The sequence below is a fragment of the Rana temporaria genome, chromosome 4 (assembly GCF_905171775.1).
Source record: "Rana temporaria chromosome 4, aRanTem1.1, whole genome shotgun sequence".
NCBI lineage: Eukaryota > Metazoa > Chordata > Amphibia > Anura > Ranidae > Rana > Rana temporaria.
Window position 1 is genome coordinate 397,749,692 of NC_053492.1, and position 13,277 is coordinate 397,762,968.

Here is a 13,277-nt window from a genome sequence, read left to right on the forward strand (position 1 = left end):
AAGGGGTTCATCAGGGGATGTATAGCCGTGTGCAGGGGGTTCATCAGGGGGTGTATAGCAGTGTGCAGGGGGTTCCCCCAGAATTTGTAGTGTTGTAATGGGTATAATATTGACATATATTGGCCCCAAATTAAATTTATATGATTCAAAAGTATTTAGACAGAATAAAGGTGAATAAGCCATCTGGACCAGATGGTATACAATCACTTGTCCTAAAAGAATTAAGCTCTGTCATTTCAAAGCCATTATTTCAATTAATATATAATTAATATTTTAACTACTAGTAACTATTGACCTGTTTTTTTTTTGTTTAATCTCCTCTTTATAAAATTTTTCTTTACATATACCATTTAACATTTTACATTTCTCATGCCTTGACACTTGAAAGGTAGCTCACTACATGCTATCTTCCTTTACTATATGGTGGTTTATCCGAATCCTCCAAAAAAGAAAGAAGAAAAACGAAATACTATAATAACTATAGACCTGTTAGTTTAACTTCTATAGTTTATGGTTTAACTTTTCATAGTCTATAGGAAGATACTGGAGAGTTTAATAAAAGACCACATAGATGAGTTTTTAAACAAAAGTCAGCATGGATTTATGAAAGACAGAATTTGTTATACAAATCAGATTTATTTTTATGAACAGGTGAGTAAAACTTTGGACAGAGGGGTGGCTGATGACGTGGTATACTTGGATTTTGCAAAATCGCTTGATACAGTTCCCCACACATGGCTAATGTGTAAGGTAGAGTCTACAGGCTTAGAAAAATCTTTTTGTAAATGGATAGAAAACTGTCTAAAAGACCAAATTCAGAGCGTAGTGGTAAATGATTCATATTCTGAATGGCCTAAGGTTATCAGTGGTGTACCCCAAGGTTCAGTGTTGGGACCAGTGGCGGCTGATGAAGTTTTAGGATGGGGGGGCGCCAGACCCCGCCCTTCCTTTTTGACCTCTCCCACTTGGTGGAAATGGGAGTGGTTCAGCAAAATAGTGGGCGCAGCTCTAAGGTGGTGTGGAGATATATATATATATATATATATATATATATATATATATATATATATATATATATATATATATATATATATATATATGTGTATTCTAGAAAGTTTAACATTCAGCAGATAAAGATACTTCAATCATCCCGGCACCATGGTTGTTATGGTGTCAGGATGATTGAAGCACATTATTTCTATTATTACATTGTAATATAAAATTAAATCATTCAACTCACCATAATGCAGAATCAGTGGGAGCCCCGAGTGTGTCGCCTGCCATCAGGTGCACACAGCGGAGTCCCTCCTTACATACAGCCCTGTGTCACATCAAATGCAGCCCTGTGTCACATCAAATGCAGCCTCTCTCCCCCCATTAAATGCAGCCTCCCCCTCATCAAATGCAGCCTGCCCCCCCATCAAATGCAGCCTGCCCCCCCATCAAATGCAGCCTGTCCCCCATCAAATGCAGCCTGTCCCCCCCCCCATCAAAATGCAGCCTGTCCGCCCCATCAAATGCAGCCTGTCCCCCCCATCAAATGCAGCCTGTCCCCCCCATCAAATACAGCCTGTCCCCCCCATCAAATGCAGCCTGTCCGCCCCATCAAATGCAGCCTGTCCGCCCTATCAAATGCAGCCTGTCCGCCCCATCAAATGCAGCCTGTCCCCCCTATCAAATGCAGCCTTCCCCCCCATCAAATGCAGCCTGTCCCCCATCAAATGCAACCTGTCCCTCATCAAATGCAGCCTCCCCCCATCAAATGCAGCCCCCCCCATCAAATGCAGCCCCCCCCCATCAAATGCAGCCTCCCCCCATCAAATGCAGCCCCCCCATCAAATGCAGCCTTCCCCCCATCAAATGCAGCCTCCCCCCCATCAAATGCAGCCCCCCCATCAAATGCAGCCTGCCCCCCCATCAAATGCAGCCTGTCCCCCCCATCAAATGCAGCCTGTCCCCCATCAAATGCAGCCTGTCCCCCATCAAATGCAGCCTGTCCCCCCCCCCATCAAAATGCAGCCTGTCCGCCCCATCAAATGCAGCCTGTCCCCCCCATCAAATGCAGCCTGTCCCCCCCATCAGATGCAGCCTGTCCCCCCCATCAAATACAGCCTGTCCCCCCCATCAAATGCAGCCTGTCCGCCCCATCAAATGCAGCCTGTCCGCCCTATCAAATGCAGCCTGTCCGCCCCATCAAATGCAGCCTGTCCGCCCCATCAAATGCAGCCTGTCCCCCCCATCAAATGCAACCTGTGCCTCATCAAATGCAGCCTCCCCCCATAAAATGCAGCCTCCCCCCATCAAATGCAGCCTCCCCCCATCAAATGCAGCCTCCCCCCATCAAATGCAGCCCCCCCATCAAATGCAGCCTTCCCCCCATCAAATGCAGCCTCCCCCCATCAAATGCAGCCCCCCCATCAAATGCAGCCTCCCCCGCATCAAATGCAGCCTTCCCCCCCATCAAATGCAGCCTGTCCTATCAGGTGGCTCTGATAGGCACTTCCGCTCAGCCAACCAGCTGCCGTTATTCATGTAATCGGCGCCCTAAGGTCCGGTTATATGAATAGAGTCCAGAGGCAGCTGGCAACAATAAAAACATACATTCATGCAATACATGAATGTATGATATTTGCGAGATAGGGTGGCGCTGCAGCGCCCTCTATAGACGGCCGCCACAACTGCAGTTAAAGTTAAAGCAAAATGACAGAACAAGTAAAATAAAAATTCTTAAAGGGCCCGTTTTTTTTTTTTTTTTTCGTGACTACAGGAGGGGGGGAAGCGCCCGGGCGCCCCCTATGGACGGGCCGCCAGTGGTTGGGACCCTTACTTTCTAATAATATATTTATAAATGATATTGGGTCTGGGATTAAAAGTACCATTTAAGTCTTTGCAGATGACACCAAACTATGCATTAGAATACCGTCCTTACAGGATGTCTCCAACTTACAAGCTGATCTCAAAGCACTGTTTAATTGGGCAACTGTGACAAATGAGGTTTAATGTTGATCAATGTAAAGTTATGCACTTGGAGGCAAAAAATATGCATGCATCATACATACTAGAGTACAGTTGGGTGGGGGGGAATCAGTGGTGGAGAAGAATCTGGGTGTTCTGATAGATCATAAGCTTAAAGCAGAACTGCAGTCTGCTCACATAATTTGTAATAAAAACATCTTTGATATTCTGAAGCTTCCCTCCAACCACTTTGCATATTATTTTATATATACAGGCGGTCCCCGGGTTACAAACAAGATAGGGTCTGTAGGCTTGTTCTTAAAGGGGTTGTAAAGGTTTGTTTTTTATTTTCTAAATAGGTTACTTTAAGCTAGTGCATTGTTGGTTCACTTACCTTTTTCTTCAATTTCCCTTTTAAAAAAAAAAATCTTTGTTTTCTTAGTCGGAATTTCTCACTTCCTGTTCCTCCTCAGTAGGGTGTTCAGTAAGCTGTTCTAAATGACTTTCCACTGCTCGGATGATGGTGGAAAGCTTACTTGCACTAGCTTAACCACTTCAGCCCCGGACCATATTGCTGGTCAATGAACGGGCCACTTTTTGCGATTAGGCACTGCGTCACTTTAACTAACAATTGCCCGGTCGTGCGACGTGGCTCCCAAGCAAAATTGGTGTCCTTTTTTTCCCACAAATAGAGCTTTCTTTTGGGGGTATTTGATCACCTCTGCAGTTTTTATTTTTTGCACTATAAACAAAAATAGAGCGACAATTTTGAAAAAAAAAAATGTTTCCTCAGTTTAGGTATTCTTCTACATATTTTTCGTAAAAAAAAAATCGCAATAAGCGTTTATTGATTGGTTTGGTTTGCGCAAAAGTTATAGCGTCTACAAAATAGGGCATAGTTTTTTGTCATTTTTATAAAAAAACAATTTTTACTAGTAATGGCGGCTATCAGCGATTTTTATCGGTACTGCGACCTTATGGCGGACACTTCGGACACTTTTGACACATTTTTAGGACCATTGGCATTTTTATAGCGATCAGTGCTATAAAAATGCATTGATTACTATAAAAATGCCACTGGCAGGGAAGGGGTTAACACTAGGGGGCGAGGAAGGGGTTAATTATGTTCCCTGTGTATGTTCTAACTGAAGGGGTGTGGGACTGACTTGGGGAAATGACAGATCGCTGTTCATACATTGTATGAACAGACGATCAGGCATTTCTCCCCCGGACAGAACCCGGGAGCTGTGTGTTTACACACACAGCTCCCGGTTCTCGCTCTGTAACGAGCGATCGTGGGTGCCCGGCGATGATCGCGTCCGCCAGGCACGCGCGTCGGGACCAGGGGCGAGCTCCTATTGGCTGAATCGCAACACGACGTATAACTACGTGATCTTGCGCAGCCGAGCCGACCTGCCACCGTATAACTGGAACCAATTTAGAAAATAAAAGACGAACCTTTACAACCCCTTGAAGTTGAATCTGTTTGTCGCAACAGGTTAAAAAAAATTTAAGTGTAGCTTCCCTTCCTAGGATTAGATGTCCCCTCACTTCATGTTGTCTCCCTCCGTTTGTAAGTAGGAGTAGTTTGTAAATCAGATGTTTGTAAGTAGGGGACCGCCCATACTGTGATTCTGTACTTGCCAAATATGCTGCTGAAATCTCCCTTGACTGAGTCTGGCTGCAACCATTTTAACTGTGGGCAGCTGAAGCTGATGCCTGTTCACTTCCTGGATTTACACAGACACACAGAGGCACGCCCATAGCTCTGCAGCTCGCATTGGCCCTCTTATGACTCACCCCCTCCCTTCCTGGAGAGAGAGCTGTGCATGATGTCATAAGCCTAGGCTTTTTACCAGACAAGAAGCAGGAAGTGGGCTGTATAAGGTATTTACAGGCAGAAAAAAAGATTGATGGAAAGATAAAATAAATGACTGAAGGTCTGCTTTAATAATAGCATGCAATGCCAAGCTGCAGTTACCAAAGCAAGCAATATCCTTTCTTGTATTAAAGAGGTATAGACTGCAGAGAAGGAGACATCATTTTGCCCCTTGTACAAATCATTGGTAAGACCTCATCTGGAGTATGCAGTTCAGTTTTGGGCATCAGTTCACAAAAAGGATGTTGGAGAACTGGAGAAAGTGCAGAGAAGGGTAACCCAACTGATAAGAGGGATGGAGGAGCTCAGCTATGATAAAAAAATAAGCTGAACTGAATTTATTCTCTCTAAATAAATAATATAATAATAACAAAAATTATTACTTTTCATTTTTTGATGACGAATTTCCCCACAAATCACTATCGCTCAATTCTGCAAGTGATTCTAATTTATTATCGCTGTTTTCTAGCTGGTCTGAAACCACTTTTGACATAAAGGGACACTTTTGGTTGCTATGAACAATCTCCAGTTTCCAGGCAGAAAGAACAATTTTTATCTTTATAAAAGTACATGCAGAACATTGGGCAGACCACTAGGGACAAGGGGGGTGTGTATTTTTTACATACAGTACTGTAATCTATAAGATTACAGTATACTGTATGTATTGTGTTTATATACTTTTTTAAATTTGGCGCCAATCTCCGCCCCTGTGCGTCGAAACGTCGCAGGGAACGCAGTTGGCGGCACATGGGCACTGTAAATCGAGCGAGGAGGACACCGCTCGATCACACATCGCAGGATCCAGGGACAAGTTAAGTAAACCATGCCTGTGGACTCTGCGAGGCGATCCCGCATCTGGCTCGGGGTTACCGCTTTTGGTCCTGAAATTCCACCCCGTGCCAGACTCTGGAATACCGCCAGGGGGGTTAAATTTGATGGTGACTGAATGTGGACTCCAGTCTTCAAATCATTCCACAAATTTTCAATAGGGGTTTAAAGCAGAGTTCCACCGAGAAAAAAAACAATCCTTCTTTACCCATACCTTAATGCCTGTGCTTGTGAGACGCACTTCAGACAGGCGCCTTATATATCTTGTCGGCAAGCAGAGAAATTTAAGTTTAATATCTTTTTAACTGCTACTCTGAAGATTTTTTATACTTATTGAAAGCATGAATAATACTGTTCTACCTTTGGAAAAAACATCAATTTTTTTTTTAGAAGTTCAAGTCCATGCCCAGCTTCTTATTGCCTTGAAACAGTAAGTTAATGGTTCTTCACAATTCTGAGGACAATCGTGGAAAAATAAATATGTGTATTACGTTCTTACCATCTAATTCTATCACTCTTGACCAAGGTTAGAAATGTATTTTAAAATACAAGCACTATTGTATTCGCTTACAAGTATTTGTAATGTAGAAAGATATGCCTATTGCTTGGATGAGTGTAATTCTTTTTTAATTTAAGGGCAAACATTTTCTAGCTCATAAAGGAAAAACTACAGTTTGAAACTGAATGCACTGACACTGAACTTTCATACCTAAGAATTCCAGCTTTTGTGTTGGTTTCAACATGTACTCTATTATCTAGGTAAACTTTCTGCCTTCACATCTGAAAGTTACCCTTAGTAACCCATTCTTGAAGAAAGAGAATAGCTTTCATGTTACCAAATCTTTGAATACAAATAATTCTAACAAATTGAATGATAACATAAAACGGCCGCCAAAAGCATCATAAGACACAATGGATGTGTTAGGCCCTGTACACGCGATCAGTCCAAACGGATGAAAATGGACTGAAGTTCAGTTTCATCGATTAACCGATGAAGCTGACTGATGGTCTGATGTGCCTACACACCATCAGTTCAAAAACCGATCGAGTCCAACGCGGTTATGTAAAACACAATGACGTTCAGAGAAAAATGAAGTTCAATGCTTCCAAGCATGCGTCGACTTGATTCTGAGCATGCCCGGGTTTGGAACCAATGCTTTTGCGTACTAACCATCGGTTTTGACCTATCGGTCAGGCGTCCATCAGTCCAATTTTAAAGCAAGTTCTCTGTTTCTGGACCGAAGGACAACAGACCGATGGGGCCTACACGCGGTCAGTTTGGACTGATGAAACTGAACTTCAGTCCGTTTTCATCAGTTTGGACTGATCGTGTGTACAGGGCCTAAGAGGTTTAATGAGGTCACATACCACCCACAAAGTTAGAAGGCAGGTAAGGTTATGGCCAAGGTATTTGATAAAATAGGGCCATATTCTGAGAGAAGTTACGATGGAGTATCTCAGGATACTCCATCCATTGTATCTCTCTTTTTTGGCCCGTGTATCTATGCGACTGATTCTTAGAATCATTTTCGCATAGATACACTTAAGATCCGCCATGTGTAAGTCACTTACACTGTCGGATCTTAAATGTAATTACGCCGCCCGCCGCTAGATGGCATTTACCTGAAGGTCTCATTTGTTTATGCAAATGAGCCTGCTACGCCGATTCCCGAACGATTTTGCGTTGCGTACCCGTCGCTAACGTCGTTTGCGTAAGCGGAAACGTACTCCTGCTATATGAGGAGTAAGTTTCCGCATGTCCCACGTAGGCCATGTTACGGATAGCGTAGGGTCCGCGTCGTGTTTTTCCGTCGGCTACGTCGTTTCCCTAAGTCGTTCTTGAATACGACTTTACGTCAATGACGCACACGTCGGCGTCATTGACGTTTTCCGCCGAGAACTGGAGCATGCGCACTGGGCTTTTTTAAGCCCGGCGCATGCGCAGTTACTTAGAATCGGGGGCGTGCTTAATTTGAATAGAAGCCGCCCCCTTGAAGATACGCGTGGCTACCCTGGGCCATTTACACTCCGCCGCCCCAAACTACGGAGCAAGTGTTTGGGGAATACAGCACTTGCTCCTGTAGTTTGGGGCGGCGGAGTGTAAATGCCTTACGCGCCGCCCGCGGACATTTACAGAGAATATGGGCCATAGTCTTTATTTCAGTGGAAACATACAGTATGTCCAGCAATTGTCCCATAATAGCCAGTAACTCTTATACCGCGTACACACGACCGTTTTTTCCGTCGGTATAAACTCCGACAGGTTTTTCCGACGGAATTCCACTCAAGCTGTATTGCATACACACAGACACACCAAATTCCGACGGTCAAAAACGCGGTGACGTACAACACTAAGACGAGCCTAGAAAAATGAAGTTCAATGCTTTCGAGCATGCGTCAAATTATTTCCGAGCTTGCGTGGTTTTTTCTCCGTCGGAATTCCATACAGACGAACGGAATTTTCTATAAAAAAAATTTCCGTCGGAAAAAAAGAGAACATGTTCTCTTTCTAAATCTGTCAGAATTTCCAATGGAAAAAGTCAGATGGGGCATACACACGGTCAGGATATCCAATGAAAATATCCGTCTGACTTTTTTCATCGGAAATTCCACAATAGGAATACAATACGGGGAGATTTGATCAAACAAATATGTTTTGAACTAAACTAAATGCAGTAATCAATTTTGGAAGCTATTCCACTAATCACATATCTCAAAACTGACCTACCTTCAATACTTTGTCAGTATTTTTACTCATCATATGTTACCTGGCTTCATTGAAGACAAAAGCAGGGATGTCTTAATAGCATCTTGGGCCCCTGGGCAAAGTAATGCTCTGGGGCCCCTACAATGATGACAGTGCAGGTAAACAGACATCAAGTAGGTAGGAGGCAGACTGCCTCCCCTGTGTATCTATCACTCTCAGTGCTATCATGGGGCCCCCAATTTCGGGGCAGGGTGGGCTCAAGGGCCAGCTGCTTTGGGCAAAGTGCAGGGGCCCCATGCAGCTGGGGCCCCTGGGAAGTGCCCAGGTGTGCCCTCTCATTAAGACAGCCCTGGACAAAAGCAACAAACTAATTAAATTTTTATTTTCATTGTATGTTAAGAAATACATTCTAACCTTAGATTTACTGTCACCTGCCATGGCTTTAATTAAAAGAGGACAGTTGCCCATACGCTCCTTGATCTGGTCGGACAGCATAGTTCGGATTTTAATTGCCAGTTATCTAACATATTTTTGCATATATACAGTATATGGGCCAGATCGGAAAAATTTAGTTGTTTGGCATCTACGTTGGCCAGATAGATCACATGGAGATGTAAAATTATTCATAGTATTGTCAAGTAAATGAACAAATTAGGTCTGTGTCAAACTGGATTTCCCAATCAATATATAAACTAAAATGGCACAACTGGATTTACAATTTTACTTCATTAGTATTGGAGTGGCTATTAGACACTTTTATCTCAAAATGTCAGGGGCATCTAGCGCTCCTGGTCCTTTTATTTTTATGCATTTTTTTATTTTTTTTACTAAATGTTTTTTAGGAGTCCCCTATGTGATACATTTTTGGTGATAGGTTCTCTTTAATGGGAAATCAAGGGTCTAAAAGATGTGCTGTTTTACATGTCGCTTCCGGGTTAGTTACAGAAATAGGAAATCAGCAAACAGATGCTCTGTGGTCTCCCTTCCCTGTAACCAGTAGCACCCGCCATGCTAATCCCATGCAGATCCCAGGAAACATGGAGGGGCACATGTGGGGGAGAACTGTTTTTTTGGGAAGCTATATGTGGCAGCTGTGCAGCCGCTGGGTCGTTTCCAACAGTTGGGATGTCAGATTTACGTACACAAACTCAGTGAGATGCTTCCTGTTTGGTCTCATTACACTTGTGTTTGGGGGGCGGTAAAAATGCAGCTGAGCCAGGTTTTTATCCCCCACCTCAACCAATGCTACTTTTGCTGAAAAGACACTGCCACCATAGTACATGGTACAGCGTTGGCAGCTGAGGGGTTTACAAAACACCCTGCCGCCACCACTGTACTATGTTGACAGTGCCTTTGCAGCAAAAGTGTAACAAGACCTAACAGGAAGCATCTCAATGTGCTTATGATCATTATCATGATAATGATCTCATAATATATCAGGTGCTTTATAGCTGTCTGTGTACAGTTTGGCTGTATCTCTGTCTGTACCTCCCAGAAAACAGAAATTGTGAGCCAGTCTATGAACCAGGATCCCTGTAAAAAAAAGTGTAAAGTTGTTTATTGATTTACAGCTGGTAATAGAGGTAATAGAGGTGCACATGCAAGGGGAATTCCACTGGATGCAACTTTAGGTGAGCTAGATTAGCGCAGTCACACTCCCTCACTCTCAGTGCTGTTAGTAGTTACTTACTTCCACCTGAGTCCTATGTTATCTTTTCCCAATCTGAACAGGCAACCTGCAAATATTTCTAACTCTTCTGCAAAGTCCTAGGCAATAGAGGGAAAGACAGAAAAGGATCAAAGATCACTGCCTTCTTTTTCTGGCCTGAAGCACTGTACTCAATGTTATAATCATAGGTGTGCGCAGCCTATTGCATTAGGGTATGCACTTCAAAGCTCAAACACATGGTACCGATCACTTACTAGGTTCATTCACAAACGGAAGGTACATTTATATATTTAAAGGCCCCTTCCCTCACCTATGGTTATAGGCGACTGTGTGCAATGGTGGCTACTGATGGAGGAGCTATGGGGGTTCTTGATTACGTTTTGGGGGTACCCATGGTCCCGTCACAGTCATTGCCTGTTAAATTTGAGATTTTCCGTCGCTTTCTATCCTGCTTACAATGATAATCAGTACAAAAAGGACAAACCCTTCCCAACCCATCCTAAACATAATTTTTCTTTTTTAAATGGCTTTACTGTATGTGTATTTTGAAGCATTTGTTACCCACACACTTCATATTCCTGACATGATCCTGCTGTACCATGTACTTGTATGAGAAGGTATCCTGTTATTTTTGTATTGCTTCCTTTATGTGAAATCCCTGGTGTTCCTGCCAGCCCCTCTGCTTTCATAAAAACTGACTACACTAAGCAGGAGAGCGCAGCGTGGACAGTTCTCTAGCTATGCTGGGAGCTCAGTATGCTCTCCTACAATGATCAGACTTGTCCTGACACGTCCCAGCTGCACAGCCATTCACTAGGGAGAATAGTGTGTTGCTGCTTCTCCTCCCCCAAGCTCTTATGCAGCTGAGAAAAGATGATCTATGATCACTAATAAAAAAGGGGTAAAAAGGTATTTAACCACTTCCTGCTCGGCCAATAGCAGAATGATGGGTGGGCGGGGGTTTAATTGTTTTGAGTGGACATCATATGACGTCCTTCAGAACAAGCCACTCATGTGTGGACTACAGGAGAGTCAGGACACTCTCTACATTGCAGATAGAGAAAAGAGATGTGTGTTAGTGGGCGTCCTGACTCTCCTGTTGTCCAAGGGAGGAGGCGAGCACGACACTCCACACCAGGGAGAAAGCCTTGCATTACTGTGTGGAGTTACAGACAGAAGAACAGGAAGTGAGGATTTCTCAGAAGAAATAAGGACATTTAAAAGCAAAATCAAAGGATGAGGTAAGTGAAGGAGGACTGCACTAAGGTAAAGGAAGCTCGTTTTGCAGAGCCACTAGGGGGCGCAAGCGCACCCGCCGGGTTACTGGAAACCCGATGTGCATGCCCCGCGATTGCCCAGTATCTGAGCAGGACCGTGGATCTCTGTGTGTAAACACAGAGATCCATGTCCTGTCAGGGAGAGGAGACCGATGCTGCTTCCCTTGTACATAGGGACACAGATTGGTCACCTCCCCCAGTTAGTCCCCTTCCCCCACAGTTAGAATCACTAGTGGGAAACACATTTAGGGTCCTTTCACACTAGCGGACCGTTCGTCCGTTCATTACAAGTCCATTAACGGACTTGTAATGAATCCCTATGGGATCGCGTCCGTTAGCGGATGGAGCATCCGCTAACGTCCGCGTCCGTCGGGATTCGCTTTTGCGAACGGAAGAAACCCTATTTTTCTTCCGTTCGGCGGAACGGATCGGATGCAGACGGACAGACGGTCCGTCTGCATCCAATCCCCCATAGGGGAGAGCGGAGCAGAGACAGGGCGGTCTCTGCACTGTGTGCGGGGACCGCCCTATCCGCCAACAGCTCAGCGGGGATGACGGAGGATCCCCGCTGAGCTTTGGCGGACACACAGAACGGACACAGAAATGGTCCGCTCCGTGTGAAAGGACCCTTAACCCCTTCCTCGCCCCCCTAGTGTAATCAGGGCATATTTATAGCACTGATCGCTGTATAAATGTGAACGGTCCCAAAAATGTGTCAAATGTGTCCGCCATATGGTCGCAGTCCCAATAAAAATCGCAGATCGCCACCATTACTAGTAAAAAAAAAATCATAAAAAAAAATCATAATTATGTCCCCTATTTTGTAGGTGCTATAACTTTTGCACAAACCAGGCACTATACGCTTATTGCGATTTTATTTTTTTACCAAAAATATGTAGAAGAATACGTATCGGCCTAAAAAAATGGGATATTTATTATAGCAAAAAGTAAAAAATATTGTGTTTTTTTTTTCAAAATTGTCGCTCTTTTTTTGTTTATAGCACAAAAAATAAAAATCGCTGATCGCCACCATTAGTAGTAAAAAAAAAAATGTTTTAAGAAAAATGCCATAAAACTATCCCCTATTTTGTAAACGCTATAATTTTTTTTACCAAAAATGGGTAGAAGAATACGTATCGGCCTAAACTGAGGGGAACATTTTTTTTTTATATCTTTTTTGGGGATAATTATTATAGCAAAAGGTAAACAATATTGCATTTTTTTCCAAAAATGTCGCTCTAGTTTTTGTTTATAGCGCAAAAAATAAAAACCGCAGAGGTGATCAAATACACCAAAAGAAAGCTCTATTTGTGGGGAAAAAAGGACGTAAACTTTGTTTGGAAACCACGTTGCACTACCGCGCAATTGTCAGTTAAAGCGACGCAGTGCCTGAAGCTGAAATTTCGCCTGGGCAGGAAGGGGGTATATGTGCCCAGTAAGCAAGTGGTTAAGCATAAGGGAGAACAAAGGACAATTCTACTCTCAGGAACTGTAATAAAAATGATGACTGTGTATGGTTGTCCACAATTTAAGTTCTAAAGTCACCAGATGTATTTCTATGCAGAGCAACGAAACAATATGGCAAACACAGAATAATGTTTTCACCATCTTGACATTAAGATTTCCTTCACGTAAAAAATGCTTTATGTATACAAAAGTACCTGCAAAATACAATCGTTAATAATTCCCATACTGGATCGAAAAACAAAACAAAAAAAAAAAAACATTTTGAGAGCTAGTTATAAAATCTATTACCTGTAAATGCAATCAGTCTTCAAGTCATACTTGAGGTTTGTGTGAATTGTTTATCAAGGGCTGTTCTTCACCGTTGTGAATGACTTCCTGTACCAACCCGTTGGCAATGTTTGGATAAGCCAGCACTAATTATGACATTATTTGCTTTAATAAAGAGACATCCGAGTGTTAAACATGACTGCAAATTATGTGGCCATAATAAAATCT